Raw genomic sequence first — 15,290 nt, 5'->3', positions numbered from 1 at the left:
AGCAAATGTATAGAAAAACGTGTGTAAATAAAATTTTGTAACAAATTCAAGGTAAATTTTAGTAAAACAACACACAATATCTGGAAATAAAAATTCCCTTTCCTATATCCAAAGAACCCAATTCAACAGTACGTGCTGAATCTAATTCAAAAGCGTTATTGGTCTTTATAATTTTGAAATGTATAATATATAATAATGGGTATTTTTAGAGGTACACAATTATATAACAGTTGCAAATAGTAGTTTCACATGCGCTAGTTTACTTATGGACCCCCATAAGTAAACTAAGTTAAAAATGGCCTAGCGGTTCCTGAGAAGTCGAATGTGAAAAGTTTACAGACAAGTGGATAGTCAGATGGGCAGACACTGGGCAACAGGTGATCATAAAAGCTCACTTGAGCTTTCAGCTCATGTGAGATAAAAATCATTAAAGCTCACTTAAACTCATAAATTTTTTTTAAAAAGAAAAATGCCACTGTCATCACAAAATTTGGGGCACAAATTTTGATTTTACTCTACAACTTTGCAATTTTTAATGTCAACTTCAGACCATATGGTCAGCTGTATAATGTACATCTATATAATTACAAAATTCTCTTGGTCCTTTCCAACAGACATCTATCTATATTAGTTGACAAACCATTTGAAATTTGCATTCACATGTTGATTAAAATAGACTATTAGATGTCTCTAGCAGGCCCGTAGGATGGGGGGGGGTGGGGGGGGGGTTATAGTATTTTGCTATAGTAAGTTTCCCTTTAGATGCTGGATGCCCCCCCCCCCCCCCCCCCACACACACACACTTTTTGATGTTGTAAGCTCCAGCACTGGCAAATTCCAGGATTTGGACAGTAAATCACCTTTCTTTTTTGCTTGTCAGATAATTTCGGGAAGTCCCCCCCCCCACTTTTGGTCAGTTTGGTTTTTTTTTTCTTTTGAAACTGTTGCTACGAGCCTGCTCTAGATAACTCACGAAAACAAAGAGTCAAATAATAGTTTTTAACCTTTATTCATTTGATCTAAAATTGACAGATTAACGAAATAATAATATAGTACATGTACCAAAACTGAGAAAAAAAAAAATTCTTGTCTTTTGCCACCACAGTATTTTTCAGGTCATATGCAATGTACATGCACTTTACAGTGAACCTTCCAACTGATAATTTTCAGAGAAAATATAATTGAAAATCATGATACCATTAGGTGTTCTTTGACAAAAAAAATCAGCATACATTACATGTATCAGGAGTTTTGAAAAAAATATCAAATGATGAAAACCCTTGCATTTTTTAAAAGAACCCCCCCCCCAAAAAAAAAAATGTTTTATGTGGTATTTTCTTCAAAATTTGATTCAGATAAGGTGTGCAAGCATTACCAGGTATCATAAAATTGCACAAAGATCTTTCAATTACTGGATTTCTTAAATTATAGAGAGAATAAGAAAATATAGTTCAAACTATACTGCGCATATCCTTAAGCCATATCATGTTAAAGACATGAAAGTCAAACACAAACTTCAGCAAACAGGAAGTCTGTGAGCCAATGCTCACTAGTAATACCCCAGCTCTGATGTGAATATACACTCTCATGAATCCCACAATATGGCATGCCTAGTCAAAGAGAGTGTCAAAATTTCAAGCATCTTTGATGAGTAGTTGCTGAGAAAACTGCGACAACAAATTGTTACAGACAGACACACAAGGGTAAATGAGTATACCCCCCTACTTCAGAGTGGGGGTATAATTATAACAACTGTCGCTTACTACTGCAAATGATCAATAAAAGATCTCTCATTACAAATTTTATCTGTTATTAATCTACAAAAATTTTCTTGATTAATATCTTTTAAAAAATAATTTTTATATAATTTCACATCTACATCCCTACTGATAAAAAAGCTTCGAGACATTGAAAGTTGCTATTCAAATTCATAATAAAGTTGTTGAATAAAATCCACATATTCCTGGTACTTGACAACAGATAGCTTGAAATGGACAAAGTCTTTTTCACATCCTCTGTTTCTCAAATGCTTTTCCAAATTAAATAAATAACTTTTACTTTATAATATTTACAGAGTACTGTGACTGAATGTCTTGAATTTAAACACTCTTTTTGAAGCGTATCTCTCAAAGGTTTGGCAGCCTTGATCTGTAAAAAAAAAAAGAAAAGAAAAATCTCTATTAATCTCTAAAACTTAGAACAATCATAATTGAAAAATGTACTTTGCTACAAAATAATTACAAAATAACTTACGCACATGTATAAAAAACAAATCTCCCTAAATGACAGATTTCTTAACCAACATAAAATCTTAAATGAATGGAATCTTTGATAATGATGTTCAACACACTCAGTTGTCAAAGCTGAATTAAGCATCTAAGTTAAAAAAAAAAAAATCAAGGCTTAAATAGTACATGCAGGATCATATGATCCTGTCCACAAGTTTCAATGAACTAAAGTATATGTTAACATTCAGTTGAAGTTACCCCAACATATGTACGTATTTTTTTTAAATCAAGAACACAGTCAATGTCAGCTATTTAACATAGAGAAATAAAATTGTTTATCTAGATGCACCCCCTTTCTTTTCTTATGTAGATTTTCCTTATATACATGTATATGCATACAAGTTATTAATCCTAAATCACTTTTTGACCCGAGAACAGCTGCAAGATAATTTTCAATAGGTTGCTTCTCCTTATGTGCATGTGCTCCTTTTCATGAAGTTTTCTTTAGTTAAATTTCTCAAGATTTTTCAGATTAATTTTTTGGTTAACAAATAGTACTGTGTCATACAAAACTCACAACTCCTCTCATATTTTACCTTATCTTCCTTTTGTTAACAAAATCCACTTTTCCAACATCTCTCTCTGCAGTGAGTCTATCATTAAGTCATTAACTTGTCTTGTCTCCAATACAAAAGTTTTCCTACACAACAGGTATATAAAAAAATAACAACCTTCATACATGTAAGTTGATATGAAAATATTAAATGTACATACATTGTAATTTATTGAAAAAAATAATTCTAACCTGGACAACTTTTAGCTTGGTTGGCATTGTTATCATCTCTGTTGGCATAATGTAATCTGAACTTTCTAATTTACCCTTCTATCAGGTGGCTATAGTTGCTCGACACATACCAATTTTTTATCCATTTCCTGAAAAAAATGAAATTCTAATTTACTATGTGTATTAAAATGTTATTCCTTTTAAAAAGAAACTTACACTAGTGATTCAGGGGACCTAGGTTCAAATCCTGGTTTGGTCCATCCCATATTTATTTGGTGCCATTGATCACCCCTCGACTTGCAGGTAAAAGGCTTGCCAGGGGTAAAAAGAACTTGAGTTGTGTCTTCAAGGGCAAATACAATTTAAGGAGGGAGGAATTTGGCGATCAGACAGGCTTGATCCCCATCGCCAGATCACTCAGTTAATAAACATGCTAAAGCACCTGATTAGTGATACAGAGGGCTGGGTTCAAATCCTGTTCTTGCTTATGCAGCATTTTCCTGTTACACACCTAATGTCAATGGCAGAGAAATTCAACTTTCCTGTCATCAATAGACAAATATTTTGGTGACTAATTGTCTGAGTTCAGCTATAATTGGTACATGTTAAATTAAACTTTTTACCTCAAAGGCTAAGAACATACAAATTACAGTTTTCTTAGAGACAGTATACTAGGCAATCTGGATACATTTCCTTTGTCTGACATGGAAAAAAACTCCCATATTCATGACAGGTTTTCTTAATTTTTCACTGAAAATAACAGCTTAAAATATGATTTTTTTAAATCTTGTTTACCTAAAAGTTATGCCCAATACACCTTATTTGACCAAGTTATAGTCATTAAAGGAATCTATTTCTCAAATTAAAGAAATTGTAGGCTCCTTTCATTTACTAATTCTTGACCTTAAGAAAAAACTGCAACAAATATGTTTCAAAAATTGACAGAAAAAGTGATGTCGGCCATCCATATGGAACAGCGCCCAATCATAAAATTATGTATTATCTAAAATATGGTTGAAACGATGTCAGAGACAAACTAATTGTTCATTGACAAACATCTAAAAATTATTAGAATATATTTAGGTCATTGATTTGAAATTGGTACATATGATTTTTCAAAGGAGAGTACATTTTGAAAGACAGTACAAAAAGTGGAAAACTACTGTTACTGTTATTTGATGAAAATAAAATTATGACATGATTATATAATAGTGTTGTAATTTGCATGCACTATGCCTAAATAGTAGTCAGGGTTTGACACATGGTGCACGAGCCGGAGGCGAGTGCACTATGTGTCAAACCCTGACTACTATTTAGGCATAGTGCATGCAAAGTACATCACTATTGTTATTATTATGCTGACTGCTGTATAAAAACGACAACATCTTCTCCATTTCCAATGTTTCATCACTTCTTACATTCATGTTAGTACACCCCTATCATGACGTCACATTGTGCTACATGTACATTATCTTTTTTCTTTAATTTTGAATGATCCATGTACAGATCTATGTAGTTTCAGAGAATTTTAGTTGAGTGAAGGGGAAAAAATTGCAAGAAACTATTTTAGAAAATTAATATGTTTATTTTTTTTTCTTTAAGTGTAAAATATTTGAAACTAAGTTTATATATATTATAATACAGTGCTTTAGACAATGTCGTCTGTGGCGTAATCGGTAGCGAGTCAGACTGATGATGTCGGGGTCGTGAGTTCGATCCATGGCGTGGGAGCTGTTGGATTTTTTTCAGAAAAAGAAGCCACGCACTAGCTATTTCGGCATAGTATGTTTACGATATATAATTCCTTAGAACACTATGCGAAAATAGTTGGGTATTGATTATATAGAGACAAACTGACAGGATGCATAATAATGTGTAATAAATAAAACGCAACATCGGATTGGGCTCTGCAGCTATATACAGGAAGTGTGCATACTGATGATACTCTTAAATTATCGTTTATTGAATTTTAAAAATTTACTCCATTATGGTCTATATGTAAATATCACACACACACTAGCAGTGCATGTGGCTAAATCAAGAAAAAATTGTATGTGCACCACAAATACTTGATAATCATAGGTAATAAGAGATAACAGAGCTCACCTCAACGAATGTTGTCTTTAAGTAAGGCAAAGTCCCACACTAAACTAATAATCTAGTAGTCTGCATCCCTACATGTAACATTTATGCAATTTTAGTCTAATAGGGCTTGCAGTTACTTGAGAATGGACTTACCTAAAAAATTTAAACTAGTCACTCATCCAGAAAATGTAAGTCAAATCCACCATCTGAAGCAAGTTTGAGAGTGTTTATCCCATGATGCATCATCATGCAAGTTTGGTCCAGATTGCCCTTATAATTTCTTGGTAATGGACCTGTTAAAAATCTTTAAACCTGGTCACTTATCTGGAAAATGTAGGTCAGATCCAACATCTGAAGCAAGTCCAGTAATGTGCATCCTTAGATGTATCATCCATGCAAGTTTGGTTAACACCAGGCTTATAGTTACTATGAAATGAAATCTGCTCCAAAAACTTTATCCTGGTCACTCATCCGGAAGGAAAATGTAGGTCATATTCAGCATCTGAATGAAGTCAGGTATAGTGTGCATCCTAAGATGTATCATTTGTACAAGTTTGTTCAACCTAGGGCTTATAGTTACTTGGAAATGAAACCTGCTTAATAAAAAACTTTAATCTGGTCACTCATCTGGAAAATGTAGGTCAGATACAGCAATTGAAGCAAGTCCGGTAGTGTGCATCCTTATATGTATTATCCATGCAAGTCTGGTCAATATAGGGCTTATAGTTACTTGGAAATGCTCCTTTTAGCTGAATTTGCAGCATCTGAAATCTTTACTGGTATAATGAAACATACTAGAAGCATCCTTCATGCATCTCTGATTAATATAGGGCATTGAAGTACAGCTGACCTTCTGTTTTTTGAACACGGATGCATCTCAAATACCATGGATATGTCGAAGTTATATTTTGAAGTCCCATCTGCTTATTCCTTAAGTATTTTACCCTGAATATCTTAAATCCTTGGTTATCTCAAAGTATTTTCTTTGTCCCTTTGAGTTCGAGATAACGAGGTTTGACTGTACTTGAAAAGAAATCTGCTCCAAAAACTTTAACCTGGGATGCGGACGCCTGCACTGACGGTATTACATAAGCTCCCCAACTTCGTTGAGGTGAGCTAAAAATTCAAAATCCATATTCTTGACGTTATCATGAAACTAACTTAATGGCATACTGGGCTGTGCAGCTTGTATAAACAATCTATTCACACCTATAATTTTTGTGAAATAGTGTATATTGTTTAATTTTTATATATTTACTAAATCATGGTCTATATTAAAATTATGTTGTAAACATTTGGCAGAGTGGTCAATATCAAGAAAATTATGGCATTTGTCTCAGAACTTTCTGGACAACCCTCATACAAGTACTCCTTTAACTCAAAAATCTTTATTAAGGTCATGGAATACCCAATTTTCATCTAGAATGTCACAATGATCTGCAAAACTCAAAAGGAAAAAAAATGGTGGTACAATTTGGTGAATGAAAATGTATCAAACAAAAATCTAGCATAAAACCCATTATTAAGGTGACCAGAGATATATATATGATCCTTGAAATTTAAAATCTTTATTAAGGTGACCAGGTATTCAGGGTTGTCCATAAGAACTGAAATAGAAAGAGGACATTTTAAAAGTGGAAGGCTGTCTTGGATTCCCCTGCTAGTGAGGGTTGAGGGGGCAATGCAAGAATAACTGGGGGATTATGTCATTACAGGCGGCAAATTTACCTGGCCCCTGAATCTTGAGAACAACCTTGGGTATTCTGCATTTAAGCAACATGATTCCTCACTATTCCTTAACATTGAAGAATAAAACATCCTTAAAAATCAAAAATCTAGCTTACATGCATTAACCCATCATTAAGGGGACCAGAGATATATGCATGATTCTTGAACTTTAAAATCTTTATTAAGGTGACCAGGTATTCAGGTTTGTCCATAAGAACTGAAATAGAAAGGGGACATTTCAAAAATGGAAGGGTGTCTTGGATTCCTCCTCTAGTGGGGTTTGAGGAAGCAATGCCAGAATGACAGGGGGATTAAGTAATTACAGATGGGGAATTTCCCTGGCCCCCACATCTTGAGCACAACCTTGGATATTCTATATTTAAGCATGTAAAACATTAATCAATTACATTTAAGCAATGATTCCTCACTTTTTCTTAAAACTGATGAATAAACTAATCCTATAAATCAAAAATCTAGCTTACATGCATGAAACTATCATTAAAGCTGACATGAATTCTTAAAAGCGCAACATTTGCATCAATGTATGACTTGTTTCATACCAACTAGCCGTATTCTGCCATATTTCTTTCAGATACCTTGTCTTATTGTAACAATATATACCCCAATGCCCTCGTTACACTTGAGTGAGTTTTTGGTTTGGCTATCGACGCGTGCACATCTCCGACAGTAAAGTATCTGGGAACACATGAATTGATGAAAACATTTCAAAACCACAGCAGATATTAAAACAGTCATAAAGATATTTATAAGTATCGTTTTGAATAATATAAATGCAAGTTTGGAAGAAAAAAACATAGTTGTGCATGTTTTTTAAAAGCATGCCAATATACAGATATATAGCATAATTAACTTGGAATAATTCACAGTAAAAATTGTACAAACAATTTGCAATTATCTATTGTAAGAATGGAACAAACAACCAGCATATCTGATATGCATGTCCATATGCAAATATAATGGTGCATACCGAGAGAACGCGTCGAACGCTGTAAACTTATTCATACATGGAAAATAGACCACTGTACCCGTTCGAAGATGTGCACATGCCGAGTGATTTACACCTTGTATTTCATTGAAATATGCATCGCAGAAAAGTAATAAACTCTATAAATACTCAACAGTAAAGACGTTGTCATGTCATCATACAGCCTAGCACTCAAATACACTTAGTCCGTGCTGATCAGATTTTGGTCAGCTAGGGAAAATATCAAAAGTGAGAAGGGGAATTAGTATTTACGCGACTGGATAAAAAATAAGAAATCATTAAAAAAAAGTCTGATTGCTGTTCATGAAGTGAAACTGAAAATTGTCTAGATCTAATAAACATACAAACATTCTTTGTGTGTTATATATTGCATTACAGGCTTCATATATAATTTTTAATTATGAAACAAGTCCTACATTGATGCAAATGTTGCGCTTTTAAGAATTCATGTCAGCTTTAATGATAGCTTCATGCATGTAAGCCAGATTTTCGTAATTATCTAAAAACTAAACTGAGTAGTTTGGTGTGAGAAAATTATTTAGAATACAACATCAAAGCATCTAACCAAAACACAAATTAACAAATATACACACATGTGGGGAGTAGGGGGGGGGGAGAGGGGGGGGGGGGAGATACTCCCTTTTTTGAGAGTGTCTTTCACACACGTAGCATTGTTTTTGAAAGGGGACAGCCGGAAGAAATAATTGACACTTTACTGAAAAATCTTTGACAAGCTAAAAAATGCTCTGGAAAAATGGGAGGGGACATCCCCAATCCCCGCGTTCTAAAGGCCTGTCTTTAATGGTTAATTTTGTAAGGATTTTTTTTAAAGAATGGCTGGTTCTCCCCACTCTCATCCAACGATACTGTATTGAATACTCAAATATTTTTCTTCTGAAAATGATAGTATGAATGGAATCTGTCCTCCCCCTGACTACGGATTTTTTTCAATCCCTTTTTTCCTTTTTCATTTCCCCCCCCAAGTATTTCGGCATTTTTCTGAACCCCTCCAAATTTTTAAGTGCCGAAAGTTTTGTTTTTGTTTTTGTTTTTTTGGCTTATCAATCATTTTACTGCCCCCTGCTCCCCATCGCATATACACATTTTGAGAAACAGTGCTACGTGCCTGTTTTATATGTATGTATAGGAAGCCCATCCAGTTTGAAAATTTTCCCTAGGTAGTATAAAATTTGATACCTATACAATTTCTTGTATTTTAAGAGAATCTGTAAGGATTACTTGAAACCCTACCCGCAAGATTGTGGATAAATACTTTTTTGCATTTTCATACAAGTATACACACACACATTCTCTCTCTCCCTCTCGTGTAAACATACATGAGTGGTTTCAAGAATCTCCTCACTTTACATTTGGGTACACGGTTAGAACTATTTCAATTACCAATATTACTTTCATATATACTAGGGATGTCAATTTTATTCGAACAGCTTAGTCGAATAGTTGGAGGCTTTAGTCGAATGATAGTCGAATATTCGTTGAAATTTAAATTAATTTTTCATGTCATTTTCACTATTTGTCTTTTATAGACTAGTTGTACAATATTTAACCTACGCTATCACCATTATACAACGAATTTCTGATTTGTAAACATTTACGTAGTACAATAAATACTATACATCTACATTTAATATCCAATGCATTTGATTTCAAAATTAATATAATTTTTACTGCACATTTTATCTAAATGCAGGATATCAAATGCTTGCATTTGTCCTTTCTTGTCATAACGAGACTACATGTACCCGTTAATTGAAGCCATTTTTACGTGTCGTGTCAGTGACCTTTGACTGGTAAACAATTAAAGCGTGCCTCTTATAAAAACAGAGAGAACTTTTAATTATAAGATTTTGTGCAAATTATCAATACAATCTTAACAAGAGGCCCAGGGGCCACATCGCTCACCTGAGCACTATGGCTAGGAAAAAGCAGAAATCAATTCAGTCTTGAAAGGTTGAAAAGTTTAAATATAAAAGTGGTTTGGGGGGGGGGAAGAATTGAACAAATTTGAATGTACATTACCTGAGGATGCTTCCAATTAAATATGACCAATCATGGCTTTGCTGTTCTTGAGTAGAAGATTTTTACAGATTTTTCCTATGTATTCCTATGTAAAACTTTGATAACCCATTGTGGCCCCACCCTACCCCCAGGGGTCATGATTTGAACCAATATCACCTGAGGATGCTTCCAAATAATTATGACCAATCAAAAGTTTGCTGTTCTCGAGAAGAAGATTTTTGAAGATTTTTCCTATATACTCCTATGTAAAACTTTGATCGTCCATTGTGGCCCAACCCTATCCCCGGGGGTCATGATTTGAACACTACCTGAGGATGCTCCATTGTAAATATGACCAATCATAGCTTTGCTGTTCTTGAGAAGAAGATTTTTGAAGATTTTTCCTATATATTCCTACGTAAAACTTTGATCGTCCATTGTGGCCCCACCCTACCCCCAGGGGTCATGATTTGAACAAACTTGAATTTACACCACCTGATTATGCTTCCAAATAAATATGACCAATCAAAAGTTGGCTGTTCTCGAGAAGAAGATTTTTGAATATTTTTCCTATATACTCCTATTTAAAACTTTGATCATCCATTGTGGCCCCACCCAACCCCCGGGGGTCATGATTTGAACAAATTTGAATCTACACCACCTACAGATGCTTCCATATAAATATTACTAATCACAGCTTTGCTGTTTTTGAGAAGAAGATTTTTGAAGATTTTTCCTATATACTTTTATGTTAATTAAAACTTTAATCTTCCATTGTGGCCCCACCCTACCCCGGGGTCATGATTTGAACAAACTTGAACCAATATCACCTGAGGATGCTTCCATATAAATATGACCAATCATAGCTTTGCTGTTTTTGAGAAGAAGATTTTTGAAGATTTTTCCTATATACACCTAATAGATGTTAAACTTTGATCGTCCATTGTGACCCCACCCTACCCCTGGGGGTCATGATTTGAACAAACTTGAATCTACACCCCCTGAGGATGCTTCCATATAAATATGACCAATCATAGCTTTGCTGTTCTTGAGAAGAAGATTTTTCCTCTATATCCCTATGTAAAACTTTGATCGTCCATTGTGTCCCCACCCTACCCCCGGGGGTCATGATTTGAACAAATTTGAGTCTACACTACCTGACAATAATTCCACATGAGTTTCATCTTTCCTGGCCCATTGGTTCTTGAGAAGAAGATTTTTCAATAATGCCATTAATTTTTTGCTATTTCGTAATTATCTCCCCTTGGAGGGGGGCGTGGCCCTTCATTTGAACAAACTTGAATCCCCTTCACCCAGTGATACTTTGTGCTAAGTTTGATTGAAATTGGCCCAGTAGATCTAGAGAAGAAGATGAAAATGTGAAAAGTTTACGACAACGCCAACGACGACGACAACGACGACAGACAACGGACAAATTTCGATCAGAAAAGCTCACTTGAGCTTTCGGCTCAGGTGAGCTAAAAAGACTGCATGATATTAATATCCATTTAATTACACTCATAACTGTCCCCCAGTTTACATGTATTTACAATTTTGTAACAGCTGTTTAATATTCTTTATGAATAGTTGCATCACCTCAGATCTTATGGAACTGCAGGTTGAAGCTTTATAATTTGAGTCTACAAAACCAAACAATACTTGAACGTCCTCTCCATTTACAACAATCAGTGGTAAACAATCCTTGATAATCATGTTTGTGATAGCAACATTTTTATTTCCGGCTCTGACATCCCTAATATATACTAATAGTGTAATACATGTACTTACTCAACTTCAATTTAAACCAAAACATGTACTGTAGATTATTTTATATACACATAATTATGTCTGTTCTTGTCGGTAATTGTATCAATCATGCTTGTAATTTGTGATGCCTGACAGGGCCCCGATTTGAAAATAATCTATGTACAGAAACAAATTGTTCAGTGTTGCTTAAATTTACGATATATTAGTTTTAGTTTTATATCTAAAACAGTTGAAGCCAGTTCATTGTACGTATTTAAATATATTTGATCAAGGAAAATCCGACTTTTTTCCGACGTTTGTTTAAAATATATTGAAGAATATATTATACATATTCCACCCCCACCCCCTCCTTTTATTTTCTTTAAAAGATGTAAGATCCGTAACAAGAATGTATGTTTATGTATTAAATTTGATGTAATGAAGCCACATTCATGAACTATTAATACATATATCGAAACAGTTATTTTGATTTCTGAAACGTTTTATTTGCGTGACTTTTTTGTGTAATCAGGCAAAATACCAGTGTCACTTTCACCTTTGATATTTTCCCTGACCAAAAATACTGATCAACAGGGACCACATGTGTTTAAGTGCTAGTGACTATGTGCTTACCGTTGAGTAACAAATGGATTTATTTCTTCCGTGATGCATATTTCATTAAAAAGGAAGTTATTCTCTCGACATGTGCACATCCCTGTACCAATAGCAGTATTTCAGGTAGATTTTAAAGCATTCGATGCGTTTTCTCGGCATGCATGCATGTACATCTGAATTTGTTATACTTGAATGCATAAGTTGCATAGTATGTGCATATACCGTGTAGCAGGCATAATGCTCAATAGTACAGTGTTATTTGAAAAATGAGGTAGCATGTGGTAGCCTTTTCTTGTTTATTGTTCAAATATATGTGTGAATCAAACATGCACATGCTATTTTGATTTTAATGTATTGCATCTAAATTATTCAAAATTTAAATACTTCTTTATGGTTTTCAGTAAAATTCCTAGTTTTTCAGATTTATGGTATGTTCCAAAACTGCTTTATCAGAGATGTGTACAGGTCTACATGTTTTTATGTCAGTTCATGGCGTGTTCCAAGACTTTGCTATCAGAGATGTGTACATGTCGACAGCCAGGCTAGAAAATCACTCAAGTGTAACAAAGGCATCAGGGTCATCAGGGTTTATATAGCCGGTAAAATAAGAGAGCGAATCTGAAAGAAATATGGCGGAAAAAGGGAGTACGAGAATGAAATAAGTTTTACCAGGATGAAAATATCGCATATTTAAGCGTTCATGTCAGCTTTAAGGGGACCAGAGATATATGTATGATCCTTGAAATTTAAAATAATTATTGAGGTGACCAGGTATTCAGGGTTATCCATAAGAAATGAAATAGAAATGGGACATTTTAAAAGTAGAAGGGTGTCTTTGATTCCTCTAGCTATGCTAAAGGGGGCTGAGGGGGGAATGCCAGAATAACAGGGGGATTATGTCATTACAGGTATGAAAATTCTCAGATATTATAAAGTTAAGCAACACATTTCCTTACTACAGGCAACTCCAAATGGCTCAAACTTCGATCTTTCGACGTTCTTGATTGCTTGAAATATTAGCCTTGGTTCTAGTAGCCCTTTTCACAAAAAAACTTAAGTTTTTGCGTAAGATTTTAACTTAAGAATTTCTTACGACAAGAACACATTCGTAGCAGATTGAAGTTATTAATAAGATTTTATTTACGACAGACTTCATCCATAGCAACGACTTCAATATGCTTTATAATCCTTAAATAAGTGGGTGAAAATAAAAATAAAACTTAGTTTTTAACATTTGTCAGCATAACAAACATTATTGACAACAAATATCCAATGCAATCGTTTGTGAAGCAAGGAAGTTTAAAATCTATGTCACAATCAAAAGTCTGACGTAAAAGAAGGTCATAAGTGAAACTTACATCGTAAATATTTTGTAGTGTAATTCACTTAAATTTTTGACAATGATTGTGAAAAAAATATAAAATATTATTGTAAGTTGCTTTACAAAGTTCAATTTAACATGTATTTTGGTTTTTGCGGTTATATTTTTACAATAAAATCATTTTTAAAATACTTAAGAGAGGGTTGGGGCTCTCGTAAAGTTATGACAGATTTTGCACTTACGACTTTCTTAAGAATTTTTGTGAAAACGATTTTTATCATAAGTTTTCACTTAATATAAAAATATGTTGTAAGATTTTTTGTGAAAAGATCCACAGATATTTTCCCTATATAACTTAACAAATTTTCTCTTGATCTCTTAACTCTCAATCTCTCAAAACCCTCAAAGTCAAAATGCAGACCCGCTGTGCATAATCTATTGTATTTTACCATTGATACCTCAAAGTGGATATGTGTACAGCGTTACATAATTAACAACTTTACCTTCACCTTTAGAATATATTTCTTTACAGTGTAACTAAAAAAATCTTTAAGGTGACCAGATTCTGAAATTATATATCATTCTTTCTACATGCAGTAAAACACGCTTATAGCTAACACACTTATAATGAATTGACTCTTAGAGCAAAGTGATTTTTATTCCCTGTGACTTTAAAATATATTGTAAACTTAATGGATATATAAACGAATTACACTTATAATGAAGCAAAATTTTACATCCCTGGCACTTTGTTATAAGCATGTTTTACTGTAATTCTTACAAAATTTTGTGATAAAATATCAGGAAAAAGATGACTTTTGGTCACAAAACTCACCTGAATGGAATTGCATGAATAATTTTATTTTAAATTTCTTCAAAACTAAATATTCTAATGGTTAAATTTCATCAAACAAACAGCCCTAGGAATCAACACTTTAAATTACCTCAATTAAACACCAAATCCTCCTTCCATTCTCATAGTTGTACAACACTTCTTCATGTAAGTCCTTTCTTGTTAGCATGTATATGCAACTGTTTTCTTTTACCAAAACTTTTAATTTGATCCACTGATTGGTTTGTTTCATTTTCATTGTTGACATCTGTAGGGAAATAAAAGCTTCATAATTACAGGTATTTTAATCAAACTCAAAAGTACTTCTCTTAACAGATTATTAATCACTCTAAAATCTAAATGTTTTCCTTAACATGTAAATAAGTCATAACAAACACATTTTTAAAATATAAATATACATTTTTATTTAATCTGTAACCTACTGTAGTAGAAAAGGAATGTATAAAGAAAATAAAAGGTTGGAATCGAACTAAGGACACCTGTTTCACTAGTCAAATGTTCTAACCACTGAACTATCAAGGCTGATTCATATAGTCTAAACTACTATTTTGTTCACTCCCTCAACAGTCTTTCATCTCAAGGACACGTAACAAGTTCACCTATCTGAAATTAATCACAAGCCCCCACCCTCACCCCCATCACACCTTTGTTTGTGAATAAGTCATAACAAACACATTTTTAAAATATAAATATACATTTTTTTTTAATCTGTAACCTACTGTAGTAGAAAAGGAATGTATAAAGAAAATAAAAGGTTGGAATCGAACTAAGGACACCTGTTTCACTAGTCAAATGTTCTAATCATTGAACTATCAAGGCTGATTCATATAGTCTAAACTACTATTTTGTTCACTCCTTCAACAGTCTTTGATCTCAAAGACACGTAACAAGTTCACCTATCTGGA

General features: G+C 33.7%; 1 long non-coding RNA gene across 1 annotated transcript; it reads right to left on the bottom strand.

Moving 5' to 3' along the window:
* Positions 1 to 2,135: 2,135 nt before the first annotated feature.
* On the bottom strand, positions 2,136 to 14,640 carry LOC133189018 (uncharacterized). Its single transcript, XR_009721383.1, has 4 exons — positions 14,477 to 14,640; positions 3,034 to 3,161; positions 2,825 to 2,928; positions 2,136 to 2,148 (listed from the first exon to the last, which is right to left on the bottom strand). It is a non-coding gene; the product is annotated as an uncharacterized LOC133189018 (long non-coding RNA).
* Positions 14,641 to 15,290: the final 650 nt, after the last annotated feature.

This window comes from Saccostrea echinata, unplaced genomic scaffold (assembly GCF_033153115.1).
Source record: "Saccostrea echinata isolate AGI-Se365-2 ecotype Australia unplaced genomic scaffold, CSIRO_AGI_Sech_v1 ptg000016l, whole genome shotgun sequence".
In the NCBI taxonomy this organism is placed as follows: Eukaryota; Metazoa; Mollusca; class Bivalvia; order Ostreida; family Ostreidae; genus Saccostrea; species Saccostrea echinata.
Note: the sequence above shows the minus strand (reverse complement) of the source record. Positions and strands in the feature narration are given on the sequence as shown.